The 6,000-nt window shown below is 50.2% G+C and overlaps 1 protein-coding gene across 1 annotated transcript in view; it reads left to right on the top strand.

Moving 5' to 3' along the window:
• Positions 1–5,854: 5,854 nt before the first annotated feature.
• Positions 5,855–6,000, top strand: part of SLC18A2 (solute carrier family 18 member A2) — a 40,573-nt gene continuing 40,427 nt past the window's right edge. The window contains exon 1 of the mRNA XM_081573468.1: positions 5,855–5,904. The gene's annotated coding sequence lies outside the window, so the exon portion shown is untranslated. The remainder of the gene's footprint in view (positions 5,905–6,000) is intronic.

Below are 6,000 nucleotides of genomic sequence, written 5' to 3'. Positions count from 1 at the left end.
CTCCCTCTTCTAGGAACAACCTGCTCCACCCCGTGCCTGGCTCTCCACTGGGTACTCCACTCCTTACTCTGTCCACATGTTAACCAGTGTATCGGGTTTTGCTGGCCCATGAACCATTGTGTCTCTTCAGGATGCCATTGTTCATTTCTGCTCTGATCCCCTGTCTGCATGTTACAGCTTAATGCCCAGGTCATAAACTTGTTTTCCTTATTTCCAAGGTCTCTGGTGGGGGGAGTGCCCAAGGATTTTCCCATGGACCTCTGACACCTCCCATGTATTAGCACTTTCAAGTTCCTCAGGCCAAGGAACTCTTCAAGTGTGAGCCTCTGCTCTGTGCCAGGCACTATGCCAGGGTCATCTTCCTCCATCCCCAAACAGCTCTGCTAGGCAGGCGGTGGGGAGGCTCCTATCACGCTTGAGTGACAGATATGAGACTGAGGCACATAAAAGTTTAATGACTCACTCGAATTCACAGAATTGTAAAAGTGGCCCAATCAGATGCCATCCATAGCTTAAATTCTTGTTAGTGTATCTCCCATAGTGCCTGTTTCAAATAACTGCTATGTTCCAGAAAGCTCCATGCCTTATCTTTCCTAAATACTGAAATTTAGTGGAAAAAAAAAAACAACCCTGGTGGGACCTTTGTACCTTCCCAGTCCCTAGTGTTTGAAAAGGGTGGGAGTGGTCGGAGGCAGGGGGTTGAGTGACTGAGCTCAGCAGTCTGAGTTCCCAGGAAGAGTAAATACTGGGTTGGCCAGAAAGTTCATTCGAGCTTTTCCTTAATATCCTACAGAAAATCCCAAACGAACTTTTTGGTCAACCAATAAATGTGTTCACTAGGAAATGAAAGTGAAACTATTAGTCACTCAGTTGTGTCCAACTCTTTGTGACCCCCTGGACTATAGCCTGCAAGGCTCCTCTGCCCGTGGAATTCTCCAGGCAAGAATACTGGAGTGGGTTGCCATTCCCTTCTCCAGGGGATTTTCCTGGTCCCTCCCACATTGCAGGCTAATTCTTTATCATCTGAGACACCAGTGTTCACTAGGGGCTTCCTCAAAGCCTGGTCCTGGAGGAATCGGGGAGAGAGACAGGAGTGTAACCTTGACCTTCCAGCAAAGGTGCTTCTCTTTCAGGTTCCCACCGTTCTGCTTCAGAAGGGAACCCGATCTACCCAGACCACAATACCTCCTTGCAGGTATTTAATGAGCTTCATCTGTGTTCTGGAACCTCAGTGATAACCAAGAGAGTTTCTCTGGTCCTGATATCTGGGAAGACAGAGATAATTGATCACACCTGTGGGAGAACAGCTCCTCATGGACAGAGATATTATGGAGGAAGTTACAGTTCCATGAGGATTTACAAGAGAAGAGAATCTGTCTGATACTTGGGGCTGGGGTGTCCATGAAAGGATGGCTCCCCTTAAGAAGTGGCATTAGGACTGGTAACGAAGAATGAGAAGGTGATAGCTAGAAGCAGAACTTCCTGGGCAGAGAATGTGCAGAGGCCCTGCGGCAGAGAAATACTCAGAGGAGCCAGTGTGGCTGGAGAGGGGAGGTAGGGGCTGAATCAAGTAAAAGGCTGTGGAGTCCCACAGTCCCAGATCAGGCAGGGCTTTCCAGGCTGGCTCTTCAGTCTGCTACTTCAGGACACTGGGTACACACGAAGGTTTCCCAAGCCATAGCAGATGTTCATTCCGTATGTCTTGTACTTAAAAATTAATCTGGCTGAGATGGACCCAGGTAGAGACATGAGGATTCTCTTTTATCACTTCCCCCTTCAACAGTCTCCTGTCTCCCACTGGACAAAGAAAGGCTTACCTCCCACCCAACCTGACTCTAACTACGAACGAATCCACAGCCAAACAACACAGTACCGTTTTACTGTGTTACATTGCTCTGAGGCATAAAAACATCCAGAAACAATATGGTTTTGCTTCTGTTAAGGCTCCAAAAATCCTCTCCCTACTCATCTCATTAAGTAATGCACGTATAATATGTTTCTCTTTGTGTTTAATATTTGTCAAAATTTGTATTATATGTTTGCAGCTTTATCATTTATATACTACTAATAATTGCTATAAGAACACAATCTTAAAAAAAAGAATTTTCGAACTTAGGACCTTATGGCCATAAGAAAATTTTAAAATGCTAATGCATGTTCGTATATCTGTTGCAGTTCATATAATAGATAAAGTGGTAAATACAGAATTTAAGTAATAAAAACATTACAGTTAGATAAAATTCTGTTGAAAGTGGCTAGAAAATATTCTTTGAGAGAATAAAGGAAACAGTGTAAAAATTTTATGTTGTTAAAGAGAAACAATGTAACATTTACAGTGTTAAAGAAAAAGTTGTTTGTATTTTTAAATAAAATATGGTAATTTTATAATCCATTGGGTACATTTTTTTTTTTTTTTTTTTATTGGCGCTACCTCCCAGTCGTCTGGGAATAGTCTGGTCCAGCCAGCTACCCCTTCTCCCAACCTGCTTTGGGGGAATGGCATGGAGTGAGGGGCCACCTTCTGAGTGTACTGCGGCCCATGCACTCCCGCAGGGGAAGGGAGGCACTCAAAAACTACGTAAACCCCTGCCTCTGGATACAGGAGTGGCGGCAGGCGGCAGCACTCTTGGGATCTCCCTGCCCCAGGTAATGCAGGGGCTAGGTCGCTGGAATGGCCAGTCCAGGCAAGCCCCAGCTTGCCCTACTCCAAAGCACCATGCTGCTCCCCAGTAGACACCAGGGACTTATTTTCTAACTGGGGGAAGGGGCAGGGTCTGGGTGGAGCCACACAGCCACCTCCAGCCTTTTTCTGCAGAGGCTCCGGAGACCACCCTGCTTCTGAAAGTTATGTCTGGCCTCCAGCTCTAGGCAGGCTGAACCCTGGAGACATTAACTAAAGATAAGAAGGGGTAAGGGAAGGGAAACTAGGATGTTGGGGGAATTGGGTGGGTTGAGTTTTACATTTGTTGTTGTCTAGTCGCTAAGTCGTCTCCCAATTCTTTGTGACCCCATGGACTGTAGCCCTGAAGGAGCTCACCAGGCTCCTCTGTCCAGGGGATTTTCCTGGCAAGAATACTGGAGTGGGTTGCCATTTCCTACTCCACATTGGGTACATTTAAAAGAGAGTCATAATGGTTTTATATATAAAGGTGAATATAGCCTGGTGTGCTGCAGTCCATGGGGTCGCAAAGAGTTGGACAGGACTGAGCACTGAACTGAATTGAACTGATACATGATATGGGGCTTCCCTGGTGGCTCAGACAGTAAAGATCTGCCTGCCACATAGGAAACCTGGGTTCGATGGTTTGATCCCTGGGTTGGGAAGATCCCCTGGAGAGGGGAATGGCAACCTACTCCAGTATTCTTGCCTAGAGAATTCCATGGACAGAGGAGCCTGGTGAGCTACAGTCTACGGGGTTGCAAAGATTTAGACACAACTAAGTGACCAACACGCACACACATACATGATATGCCCCTAAACTATTTAAATTTATGATAAAAGAATATTTTAGGTGCCAACTGCGAAATGTGTGAGGCACACCTATCTTTTTAAAAACACTTTAAAAAAGTGTTTAAACACTTTTAAAAGGGGGTGTCAATGAAAAATCTGAAGATGCTAGTATAGGTTATGGTGCTCTGGGGGGGGTGGCAGAGATCAGGAGAAGGGACCCAAGGATTGGCATTTTTCCCTAGTGCCATATTCTTCCAGATGGCTGGGCAGGAGTTGGTCTGGCACCATTGTGGTGTTGCCACCAGAATGTGTAAGCCCCCCAAGGATGGGATTTTATCTCTTTGGGCCATTAATATCGCTCCAGTATCAACGACAATGCTCAACAAATCTTTGTTGGGTGGATGAACAGTGGATGCTGACTCTCACTTTGTGCCAGGCACTGTGTTAAGGAATCCCTGTGGATCCCCACAACAATACTGCATTATGTCCAGTTGGCATCATGTCCAGTTGGTATCCCCATTTCAGAGATGAGGAAACTAAGGAAGATACATAATGTGCCTGAGGTCACCTATCAAGGACGCAGTGGACTGGACCCAGGCATCCTGATAATCATGACACTTCTCTGCCCCAGGCAGCAGAGGAACAGGGCCTGTGAAGGAAAGTTGCATGGCTCAAGGTAGCCCGGAGTTAAAACTCCCCTCCAGGTCCTCCCCACCATTCTAGGCAAAACAAAGAACTCTCTCACCAGAAGAAAAAATAGACATTAGGTTGATTACGCCCAGCTCCAAGCCTGCCCAACCTCTGGCCCATCTCCAGAACTCCTTGCCCCAGCTGTTTAAGAGATAACTACTCCCAGCAACCTCGGAGAAGAACAGGCCCCCTTAAGACAGTAGCTTTCTACATACGTGCCTATATATACTTACTCTTTTCTTCAATAAGTGCAGCAGCTCGCTAATCTGCCTGCTGCCCCTTCTCGCCTCATTAAAGGTGATCTGTTCCTGTAGAGTGCCAGTCTCATTCTTTTTCTGAACCTCGGCTATTCTAACTCCGGATCTTATACAAGGAGCTCCCTGCCATCTGTTCTCTCCTCCTAAGTTTAATATTTAATATTTTAATATTTAAGTTGCACACATCCTGGGACATCCCAGAGTCCCCATGTTACTGACCTACTTACTTATCCAACCATTTCTCTCACATCGGGGATGGCACACGGGGTGTCTGGAAGGGAGGAAGGCAGTGCAGAGAGAGGGGAGCCCCACACAGCACTCCGCTGCTCTTAGCAGTCTCCAGCTGACAAGCAAACATTAATAAAACAAGGCCAGACTCTATCTCCGCCGCTGCAGCAGATAACGTTTATTCTAAGTGGTTTCCAGGACAATAGCTTTTGCTCCTCCGGCCCCCTAAAGGGTCTCCAAAGCTCCAGCCGTCTCAGGGAGGAAGTCTGTCTGTTTCTCTTTATAAAATAGAGGGACTTGGAAAGCAAAGTGGGCTCCTGCCCTTTGGTAGTGAAGATGACAGCTCCAGGTCAGCCACAAACAGGCCCTTTGCCAGAATCCCAGGAAAACACTGAGCGGAGAGCACCGTGGCGCACAGGGCTTGGGCAGCTGCCCCCGGGGGCCTTTTATTTGGGCACCAAGCACTCACCTAGTCTCCAGTGTTCCCTGCTCAGGCGACATGGTCCTCCTTTCTGGGAGCTGGACTCCGGGGCCTGGGGCCCTCATATCCTCACTCTCACAGCGGGGGTGACGCTGAGGGATGTCCCCTTCCCCCTCCCCTTTTCCACATCACCATCTGGAGGGTACCCGAGGACCAGTGGTGAAAGAGGCCGAGGGGCACTCTGCACCAAGATCCGGAGGCGGAAGAGGGGAGGGGTGCTGGGGTGCAGGATGGCTTCTCCAGGAAACAGGTCTGTCCGCGGCCGCCCAAGCCCAACCTCTGTCCCAGGCACACTCACTCGCGAGGCTTCACGTCCTCATGGCCCATCTCAGGAACACGGAGGCTCAAAGAGAGCCTTAGCTCCTAACTGGGGCCAGATGAGAGCACTAATCCCCGACTCCTCATCCTGGCCCCTGAGCCCGGGACCCTTGGCCGGTCGCCCTGGGGTTCCTGACGTCCTCCCGTTGAGACCCATCCACTTCACTCCCGGTATTCCCAGGGCGCACGGCCAAGCGCCCGGACAGGGGTGAGGGTCTGCTCGGGACCGGGAGCTCCAGAGTCCGAGCGCAAAGCCGGGTCCGGGGCGGGGCGGGGACAGGAAAGCTACTGTGCTGGGAGGGCGGAGGCCAGGGCGCCCCAGCCCCCCGCCCCCGCTCCGCGCCGGCCGTGACGTCAGAGCCGGACCCGGTAAACTGAGTGGCGGCGGCCGGGAGCTGGGGTGGAGACTGCGACCGGAGCCGGCTGGCCAGACGGAGCCCACGGCGGCCAGGGCGAGCAGCCGCAGACCACCCCTCGAGGTAAGGCCGACCCCGCTCCCGGCCCGCGGGGCTCGGCGCTGGGGACTGATCGCCGCCCCGACGCGCGGGAGAGGGGGCTTGGCCAAGGACAGGGGA

Source organism: Giraffa tippelskirchi, chromosome 2 (genome assembly GCF_054371585.1).
Source record: "Giraffa tippelskirchi isolate mGirTip1 chromosome 2, T2T-mGirTip1v1.2.pri, whole genome shotgun sequence".
In the NCBI taxonomy this organism is placed as follows: domain Eukaryota; kingdom Metazoa; phylum Chordata; class Mammalia; order Artiodactyla; family Giraffidae; genus Giraffa; species Giraffa tippelskirchi.
Note: the sequence above shows the minus strand (reverse complement) of the source record. Positions and strands in the feature narration are given on the sequence as shown.